Genomic DNA, 9,230 nt, shown 5'->3' with positions numbered 1-9,230 from the left:
TGTGTAGAAACGTATAACCTAATCTACAGGCACAGGCCCTGCAGCACAAAGCCATCGACGACCAGGTTCTGGTTCTAATTAATGTCAACTGCAAGTGCGTGATCCACATCCCTTGTGTCGTGCATGTTCTATTGAGATGTCGTGAAAACGTTGCACCCTGGCTCTTCTTCTGGGAGCGCGTTCAAGGCATTGATTACCCTCTGGGTAAAATAATGCTACATACGTCCGTACCTCCTTTACACCGTCTCGCTATCAAATTAAACATAGAATCTCGCCGTTCCACCCTTGGTATGAAGAATCTAACAAATTTTATAAGTCGAGACTATTGGCGGACTAGAAATTACCTTATTAATCTTTGAAAATGTACGACAAAAACCCTTAGCCAAATCATGCGACAGTTAGCAAGCGTAACAATTATATGGACAAATAGCAATCCAATACTTATCAGGACCCACTGCCGTGCCTCAAAATATGCGACTTTAAAATCAAAATTATCCCGAATTCACAACATGGCGACATCGCTACGAAAATAAAAACAAAGAACCAAAAGTAAATGTCATCGTCAGTTAAACACTCGATCTTCAGAAGTATTTAGTGACCTCTTATATTTTGTGATAATACTTTGTTCCATAGTTATCTATCGCTTTGCTGATTTTTACTTATTAGGCTTCTATTTTGCAGTGATACTTGTCATTTCAGCACCACCGTTTTTTGTGCCTGCTATTTTGCATTACATTAAGAGTTTTTGCACCAAAAACATCTATCTCTTTCAACTCCGATGCTGACGAGCAGCTACAGAAGTGGACATTTTTGAACAGCTCTCTCTGTTAAATATAATTTAAAGATGCAACACGAAACAAACACATATCATTCTATTCTCTTCGGAGAAGTTGCCGCGAGTAATGTTCATCTTGCGGTAAGTGTCCAAAACAAATCCAACGTTGCTCAAGGGGAAGGAAAATAAATGATCATTGATCAGATATGACAAAATTGAGTGTCTTCAGAATGAAAATATCGTCACCAAAATCAAATATTTCACTGGTCGTTATGTTGCATTGTCGAGCTAAATGTTTATTTGCTGACATGGAATATTTGGCTAATCGCTGTCGCCAATTTCGAGGCTGGAGATAAATAGCTATGTTATATACCAGAAGAATTGGACAAGATTAAATGTTGATCACGTTCATTCAATGTGGTCTCGTGCATCAACGACTTACAATAACACTTCGAATATATTTATTACTTTGTACAAAATATAACATTTAATCATTTGAAAGGACAGTCGCATTCTGGTAGTTTATAGCGCATGGTGAGCTGAGGTTTCCATGCCCTTTTCATAAGGTCACAACTTGTTGATTCTTTGATCGGTGTCTGCAGTAGATGGAAGTAGTTTCCGTATATCAGAGAGCGCAGAAATTCAGCAGTCGTTTTAGTATTTATCAAATTCTGACCACTTGTTCAGTGGCAACTAATCCCTAGCATTGTGACTACATGGTTGATTCGTACAGAGTCAATAATGGAACGAAAAATCCCGGAAGCAAAGCAACAAATCAAAACTTCCATTCAAGTACCAGAAAGAATAACAGCATTAACGTCGTTAGAGTTTCAGCGATTGTTTTGGACCACCATTAAAAGCGAGGTGTTTCCAGCAATCGAGGATTAAGTCGACAGGAAATGGAAAATGTAACTTGCCTTCAAATTAAATTGTAAAATTAGCATTTATTTTCTAACAATGAGTCGTCCACAGAAGGTAATTTATTTTGTTATTATATTATAGAAACGGCAAAAATGAGGCAACTTTTGGAAGACACAGGTGTGATGTTTGTTAAAACATTTTGTCAATCATGTTCTTTCTGGACAAAATTGTGACTCATCTATGTGCAGAATTTAACACAGGCAGATGACTTAATTTTCAGTTGCATTATTTACTGATTGTGGTCGTGAAGGGGGGCAATCATCAATTCAATGCGATGCTATTTCTCGTGCCTTTCCAGACTTTCAAATGTCAAATTTCAATTTTCGTAACTCGTTCATGATCATAGCTTAAGAGTATCTGAGATCTATTATAATCATAGGTGTTCAATATTACAATACACAATAGATAATAGGCAATAGACAATGGACAATAGACAATAGGTGCAGCAGTCTGCCATTCTGCCCTTCGACCCAGCACCGCCATTCAATGTGATTATGGCTAATCAATCACAATCAGTACCCCGTCCCTGCCTTCTCCCCACACCACCTGACTCCAATATCGTTAGGAGCTCTATCTTGATATCTCTTGAAAGCATCCAGAGAATTGGCCTCTACTGCCTTCCAAGGCAGAGAATTCCATAGATTTACAACTCTCTGACTGAAAAAGCTTTTGCTCATCTCCATTGTAAATGGCCTACTCCTTATTCTTAAACTGTGCCTCCTGGTTCTGGACTCCCCCAACATTGAGAGCATGTTTCCTGCCTCAAGCTTGTCCAATCCCTTAACAATCTTTTTGTTTCAATAAGATCCTCTCTCATCCTTCTAAATTCCAGCGTATACAAGCCTAGTTGCTCCCGTCTTTCAACATACGACAGTCCCGCATTTCCGGGAGTTAACCTACTGAACCTACGCTGCACGCCCTCGGTAGCAAGGATGTATTTCCTCAAATTTGGAGACCAAAACTGCACACAGTACTCCAGGTGCGGTCTCACTCGGGCCCTGTACAACTGCAGAAGGAGCTCTTTGCTCCTATACTCTATTCCTCTTGTCATGAAGGCCAACATGCCATTAGATTTCTTCAATGCCTGCTGGAGCTGCATGCTAACTTTACGTGACTGATGAACAAGGACATTCAGATCTATTTGTTCTACCCCATTTCCAAACTTGGCACAATTCAGAAAATAATCTGCGTTCCTGTTCCTACCACCAAAATGGATAACCTCACATGTATCCACGTTCAACTGCATCTGCCATGCATCTGCCCACTCACACAGCCTCTCCAAGTCACCCTGCATCCTCAAGGCATCCTCCTCACAGTTCACACGGCCACCCAGCTTTGTGTCATCCGCAAATTTGCTAATGTTACTTTTAATCCCTTCAAATAAGTCATAAATTAGATTGTAAATAGCTGTTTCCCAGCACCGAGCCTTGCGGTACGCCATTCGTCACTGCCTGCCATTCTGAAATGGACCAGTTAATCCCTACTCTTGGTTTCCTTTTTGCCAACCAATTTTCTATCCATGTCAGCAACCATGTCAGCATACCATGTGCTCTAATCTTGACCACTAATCTCCTATGTGGGACTTTATCAAAGGCTTTCTGAAAGTCCCGTTACACTACATCCACCGGCGCTCCTTGTCTACTTTCCTAGTTACATCCTCAAAAAATTCCAGAAGATTAGTGAAACTTGATTTCTCCTTCGTATATCTATGCTGACTCGGGACGATCCTGTTATTCCTATCCAAATGTTCCGCAATTTCTTCTTTTATAATTGACACGAGCATCTTCCCCACCAGTGAGGTCAGGCTAACTGGTCTATATGTTCCTGTTTTCCCTCTGCCTCCTTTCTTCAAAAGTGCGATAACAATATCTATCCTCCAATCAACAGGAACTGATCCTGAATCTATACAATATTGAAAAATGTTCACCAATGCGTCCATGCTTTATAGAGCCACTTCCTCATGTACCCTGGGATGTAGACCAGCAGGCCCTGTGGATTTATCAGCCTTCAGTCCCATCTGTCTACCCAGCGCAATTTCCTGCCTAACGCGAATATCCTTCAGTTCCTCCGTCACCCTAGGACGTCTGTCCACTAGTACATCTGCGAGATTGTTGGTATCTTTCTTAGTGAAGACAGATTCAAGGTTCCTGTTCAACTCGCCTGCCATTTCCTTGTTCCCCATAATAAATTCACCTGCTTCTGACTTCAAGACACACATTTGTTTGATTTTTTAAAATCTTCGCAAACCTAAAGAAGCGTTTACTATCATCCTTTCTATTTTTATCAAGCTTACCTTCAGACCTCATCTTTTCTCCCCGTTATGCCTTTTTTCGTAATCTTCTGTTGCTCTTTAAAAGAGTCCCAATCGTTTGGCTTCCCGCTCATATTTGCTATGTTATACTTCTTCTCCTTTAGTTTTATACTGTCCTTGACTTCCCTTGTCAGCTAGGGTTGCCTCTTACTCCCCTTAGAATCTTTCTTCCTCTTTGGAATAAACTGAATCTGCACCTTCTGTATTATTCCCAGAAATACCTGCTATTGTTGTTCCACCGTCTTCCCTGCTAGGGTCTCTTTCCAGTTAACTCTTGCCAGCTCCTCTCCCATGCATCCATAGTCCCCGTTGCTCAACTGCAATATTGAAACTTCCGATTTTCAATTCTCCCTCTCAAATTGTAAATTAAAACGTTTCTTATTGTGATAACTACCTCTTAATGGGTCTTTTACCTTGGGTTGTCTTTATCAAATCCGGTTAATTACACAACACTAAATCCAGCATTGCCATCTCCCTGGTAGGCTCCAGTATAACCTGCTCTTAGAATTCATCTCGGAGGCACTCCCCAAACTCCCGTTCTTGGGGTCCATTGGCAAGCTGATTTTCCCTCTCCCTCCTTTCTTCAAAAGTGCGATAACAATACCTACACTCCAATCAAGAGGAACTGATCCTGAATCTATACAACATGGAAAAATGTTCACCAATACGTCCATGATTTCTAGAGCCACTTCCTCAAGTACCTTTGGATGCAGACCAGCAGGCCCTGTGGATTTATCAGCCTTCAGTCCCATCTGTCTACCTAACGCAATTTCCTGCCGAACGCGAATTTGCTTCAGTTCCTCCGTCACCCTAGGACATCTGTCCACTAGTACATCTGCGAGATTGTTGGTATCTTTCTTAGTGAAGACAGATCCAAGGAACCTATTCAACTCGCCTGCCATTTCCTTGTTCCCCATAATAAATTCACCTGCTTCTGTCTTCAAGGGACCCACATTTGTTTTGAATTTATTTCCCTCTTCACATCCCTAAGGAAGCGTTTACTATCCTCCTTTCCATTTTTATCAAGGTTACCTTCGTACCTCATCTTTTCTCCCCGTTTTGCCTTTTTCGTAATCTTCTGTTGCTCTTCAAAAGTGTCCCAATCCTCTGGCTTCCCGCCCACAATTGCTATGTTATACTTCTCCTTTAGTTTTATACTGTCCTTGACTTCCCTTGTCAGCCAGGGTTGCCTCTTTGGAATAAACTGAATCTGCACCTTCTGTATTATTCCCAGAAACACCTGCTATTGTTGTTCCAACGTCTTCACTGCTAGGGTCTCTTTCCAGTTAACTCTGGCCAGCTCCTCTGCCATTTCTCCATAGTCCCCGTTGCTCAAGTGCAATACTGAATCTTCCGATAATCCATTCTCCCTCTCAAATTGTAGACTGAAACGTTTCATATTGTGATAACTACCTCTTAATGGGTCTTTTACCTTGGGTTGTCTTTATCAAATCCGGTTAATTACACAACACAAAATCCAGCATTGCCTTCTTCCTGGTAGGCTCCAGTATAACCTGCTATTAGAATCTATCTCGGAGGCACTCCCCAGACTCCCTTTCTTGGTGTCCATTGGCAAGCTGATTTTCCCAGTCTACATGCATGTTGAAATCTCCCATAACCACTGATGCATTACCTTTGCGACATGCCAATTTTAACTCTTGATTCAACTTGCACCCTATATCCAGACTACTGTTTGGGGACCTGCTTTTAAGCCCCATTATGGTCTTTTTATCCTTACAATTCCTCAGTTCTATCCATAATGATTCAACATCTCCTAATTCTATATCACCCCTTGTGAGGGGCTGAATATTATTCCTTACCAACAGAGCGACCCCACCCCCTCTGCCCACCTGTCTGTCTTTTCGATAGGTCGCATACCAATGAATATTCAGCTCCAAGCCCTGGTCCTCTTGCAGCCATGTCTCAATAATTCCCACAACATCATACTTGCCAATATCTAACTGAGCCTCAAGCTCACCACTTTATTTTTTGTACTTCGCGCATTCAAACACAACACTTTAACCTCGGTATTCACCTCCCCTCTCACACAGGTCATTATTGGCCCTGAATGTACTCTCTTATCTCTTCTCGAACTTTCCTTCCCATTAATTCGGGAGTCTTTTGCAACTTTCCTGTCTCCCTTCCCGTTTAACTCCATCTTTATATTCCCAATTTGTCAACCCCTCCCCCCCACTATTTAGTTTAAACCCACACGTGTAGCACTAGCAAACCTGCCTGCCAGAACGCTGGTCCCTCTCCAGTTAAGGTGTAACCCGTCCCTTTTGTACAGGTTACCCCTACCCCAGAAGAGATCGCAATGGTCTATATATCTAAACCCCTGCTGCATGCACCAGCATCTCAGCCATACATTCATATCCCCTGCCGTCACCAGCACGGGGTACAGGAAGCAACCAGAGATAACCACCCTGGAGGTCCTGCTCTTCAGACTTCTTCCTAACTCCTTAAACTCACGATGCAGAACCCCCTTCCTCTTCGTCCCGACGTCGTTCGTGCCCACGTGCACAACTATTTATGGCTGTTCATTTTCCCTCTCGAGGACGTGCTGACGTCCGTCCGTGTCATCATAAACCCAGGCACCAGGGAGGCAACAGACCATCCTCGATTCTCGCCTGCCACCACAGAATTTCCTGTTCGAATCTCGGACAATGGAGTCACCCATCAATGTGGATCTGCCCGACGTCGGTCTCATCGGTCGAGTCTCGTCGTTGGTATTGGTGCCACCGACCTTTTCGCCTTTCGTACTAGAAGCATCTTCTGCTCCGACAGCTCCCACGAGGGCGTACCTGTTTCTGTTCGGCACTACCACCGGGTCTCCTGCACGACACTTGTACTGCCGCTTTTTACAGGCAACCACCTTTGCTCTTCCTGTATCCTTGGCATGACAACCTCGCTGTAGGTCCTGTCCAGGAAACTCTCGTCTTCCCGGATGGATCCAAGGTCAACCAACTGCTTCTCCAGTTGGTTGATTATTAACTAAACTACCAATGAAAATATAGAAATTAAATACATGGATTTTATTTACAGATTTAAATTTGTATTTCTATTTATTGACTCTCAATTGTCGTTTGCTGTACTAATTTGACTAATTTCATTCACGAGAAGAGCATCGTCCAAGGAATATCCGCCAATTTAACTATGTTTTCCATCGAAAATTATTGTCTCTAGAAAAAGCTCTCCGTTGGTGTGAGAAAGGTAGATTTGTTTTATGGTGCTGTAATAGATTTTTAAAACATTTTCTAAAACTGGAGAATATATATTAACTGCGTTTCATTGTAATCTATACATACAGTATTGAGTGATAATCCTAATCTGAACGGTAAGTGAATCGAACCGGAAAGTATTCATACGTTGTTATTGAGTTATCAACCTGAATGACACATGATCGTGTGTGTATTTAGTTCGGAATGTCGGAGAATAATTAGGGTCATGTCGACATTATCGGAGTTTGACAGAATTTCTAGATCCTACATTAGACTTCGGCGGCGCACGCCACATTTTCTATATTTGTACACGATAGAAATTAACATAATTCACGCATTACTCGTATCTGTGCCATTGACTGGTGATCTGCATAGGGTAGATTATCACGGGATTACCAGTACTTTGTCAGATGGATTCACACCGATTTAATAGTAGATTACAGAAGGTTGTGGTGGGAGGCAATACTTAGGCTAAGATATGTGACCTGCATAGTTCCGCAGGGATCATAGATGTGGCCTGGGACCTCTGCCGCTTCATATATTTTTTATGTGCAAGTTATATGTATACATACACACACGAAACGACTCTCTCTCTCTCGCAGAATCTCTCTCTCTCTCGCGCACACATGTACACACGCATACATATTTTATTTCAAATATCATGCTTCCAAATTATTCTTAACGTATCGACACATCTTCCAATGATGTATTTTCAAAATCGTCGAGGAAGTCGCTTGACCACTTCAACAGCAGATCCACCATTCACTCATTTCGGAATTATAAAAACATGGAAAGAGTCTACGTTCTCTTCAGTGTTTGGTTCCAGCATGTCACCTGCCTCTCTAAATTCATTTTGATACGTTGGTACTCAAAACATTTCCTTTTAATTTTCCGCAAACTAATGTTAGATACAGCGTTTACAATAATCTTGTTTCTCCTCGATGAACCCATTTAATAACTGGAGCACTTACGCTTTCTCCCAGTGATATGACAGACCTAAGATCGTCAGAGAACAGCTCCTCTGTCCAAACCTCAACAATCACTTTCCTTGACTTCCACGGATGCTGTTCAATGAATCCACATTTAAGACCGTCACGATTTCTACTGATTTCTCATTTTCAGTAGTATTTTATTCAAGAATACAAGTTTCCTTCTCCACATTCTCCAAATGATTTTCTTTTGCTCTCGGCACCGAATCTACGTGTGTGGATGTGAGTTCATATTGATATACGTCGGCTAATGCTGTCCCTGGCTTTCTTTGCTTACGAATTATTAGTCGAAGTACTACGCTTTACTTTGTATTGTCATTGCATTTTTGGCACAATACGAATTCATGTTGTTATAATTAAACAACATTATTAGAATATATGATCGCTGCATCGATAACCAACGCGGATTGTAGATATTTCAAATCTGAACACTAATCCATGCGTCAACAGACGGGTTAGTGATAGTTGATCCTAAATGGTCTATTTATCGTGATTTACTTAGCTGCTTTCCCGTGTACGCCCATATAATTTCGGCCGTTTCATCGGTTTATCTCCCGCAACAAAATGTTGCTTTCTTCCAGCTTATAGAATGGAGTTGGTGTAGTCTGATCGCTCTTTCTTCGCTTTCGTACTGATGGGAAACCATGTCACCTAACATGAAAAAGACACAATGATCTATCACTCGAAATAGATGGGTACTTCATGTCCCTGATGTCTTGCGCGTGGTTTCGTCTTCGCAATTCAATAGTTTGTCATTTTTAAAAATCTTAGTTTATGATAGAGCACAAAAATACCATATCCATTTTTAAAAATCTTGCTTCTATGGAGATAGATTGTATTAAGAACTATCTCCAGAGCTGCTAGGATCTGCAGACGATGTTACCGCACTTGGAAATAAACTGCCAGGGAGAATCAAAGGGAAAAGCTACATTTGTGGAGGCAACGAGAGAAACGACATTCCGGATCGATATCTTACAGCAGGACTTCAGCAATTTGCCTTTTCACGTAATTTC

This window comes from Rhinoraja longicauda, chromosome 24 (genome assembly GCF_053455715.1).
Source record: "Rhinoraja longicauda isolate Sanriku21f chromosome 24, sRhiLon1.1, whole genome shotgun sequence".
Lineage (NCBI taxonomy): Eukaryota > Metazoa > Chordata > Chondrichthyes > Rajiformes > Arhynchobatidae > Rhinoraja > Rhinoraja longicauda.
This window is presented reverse-complemented; position numbering follows the sequence as displayed.